At 34.1% G+C, this 1,524-nt stretch overlaps 1 protein-coding gene across 1 annotated transcript in view; it reads left to right on the top strand.

Moving 5' to 3' along the window:
• Positions 1-1,524, top strand: part of ret (ret proto-oncogene) — a 41,018-nt gene that overhangs the window by 33,024 nt on the left and 6,470 nt on the right. The window lies entirely within an intron of this gene.

The following is a 1,524-nucleotide window of genomic DNA, read 5'->3' as shown; positions in this document are numbered from 1 at the left end:
GATTAAAGCATTGTCCAGGGCTAGAGCATTACAGTATTTATATTAATTCAGTAAGCGGTCGCACACTTGTTTGGCAAAAATTTTCTCAAGAATTTTAGATAAGAAAGGAAGATTAGATATAGGTCTATAATTGACCGAGTTATCTGGGTAAAGAAATGGTTAAAAGTAAAGTAAAGAGTTAAGTAAAACTTCGATTACAGCAACCTTAAAAGCCTGAGGTACATATCCCTGTAACAGGGATAGATTATTCACATAATTTAAATGTTCAAAAGAGTTGTAAGTATTAATCAATAAGTCAAACTGAAAGATTGTTGCTACTCCTCGCCCAGAACTTCTGGGTATGTTGCCTCATTTATGCTAACATAATCCTCTTGCTGCAGCCAGGTTTCTGTAAGGCAACATGAATCAATGTGATTATCACAAATCAATTAACTAGCAGACTTTTTGAGGAAAGAGATCTTATGTTAAACAGACCACATTTAATCGTTTTAACCTTTCACCCAATTAGAGTTATTTTTATTTTTATTACATTATCATGATTTACTCCTTTGGGAATCTTTGCTAATTTATTAGATTTTGGTCGTGGGCAAGACACTGTCTGAATGGAGTAAAGAGTGGGTAACTGTAGAGAAGCTGCAGAGATGTGTGTTAAACTACAACTCTGCTTCCTGGTGGTCAGGGTTTTGGAGGTAGAAATCAGAGGAAAGACTTCCTTAAATAACTTGGTAGGAACTGTATCTAACATACAAGTAGAAGGCTTAGATTAAGTTAATTTAAATTTAATTTAATTCAAAGCACTGAAATTTCAACTGCACCGAAACAGTCTAAACTCAGTTCAGATTCTATTGTTACCTAAGATTCTGCCTCACCTTCCATAAACCAATCATATTTAGAGGAGTTCAATTATCTTATTTTTAATAGAATCATTCTTATTTATAAAGAATCCCATAAAATCATTACTGCTAAGAGCAGGTGGGGTTGGCAGTTCATCAAGGCTATGGACCTGGGTAAGTTTAACAACTGTATTATAAAGAAATCTAGGGTTATGCTTTTCTCTTCTATTAATAAGGAGAAATATGCCACCTTTGCTTTACGAAGGTTCAATTTTATACAGCAGATTAGGTAGGATTCCAGTATGCATGTACAGTGCTATTTTCTCTTCATGTTCCTAGCATTTTGCTTTAAATAGCACAACTCTTCATCAAACCAAGGAAGTTGCTTTTTTTTTTTTAAGTTCGTTCTTTTTCAAGGGGACTAAGTTGACTAAGGCAGTATGCAGAGAACTAGTAATAACATCAACAAACTAATCAATTTGTGAAGGGGAATAAATATAATGTTTGCCCTATGAGTATTGTTCAGAAAAAAGGGAAACAGATTCTTTAAAATGTATATCAGCATTATCTGATAATGATCTGCTAAAATTAACCTTCTTTTGTGGGAGGAGAACTGTTTAAGTCATTTTGAGGGTTAGTATAAAGGGGTCAGAGAGGACACGGTTGTGAGGAAATACTGTTATGCCTTTAT

Source organism: Cyprinodon variegatus, unplaced genomic scaffold, assembly GCF_000732505.1.
Source record: "Cyprinodon variegatus isolate N-32 unplaced genomic scaffold, C_variegatus-1.0 Scaffold11, whole genome shotgun sequence".
NCBI lineage: Eukaryota > Metazoa > Chordata > Actinopteri > Cyprinodontiformes > Cyprinodontidae > Cyprinodon > Cyprinodon variegatus.
The sequence above is the reverse complement of the archived record's forward strand: the minus strand, read 5'-3'. Positions and strand labels throughout refer to the sequence as shown.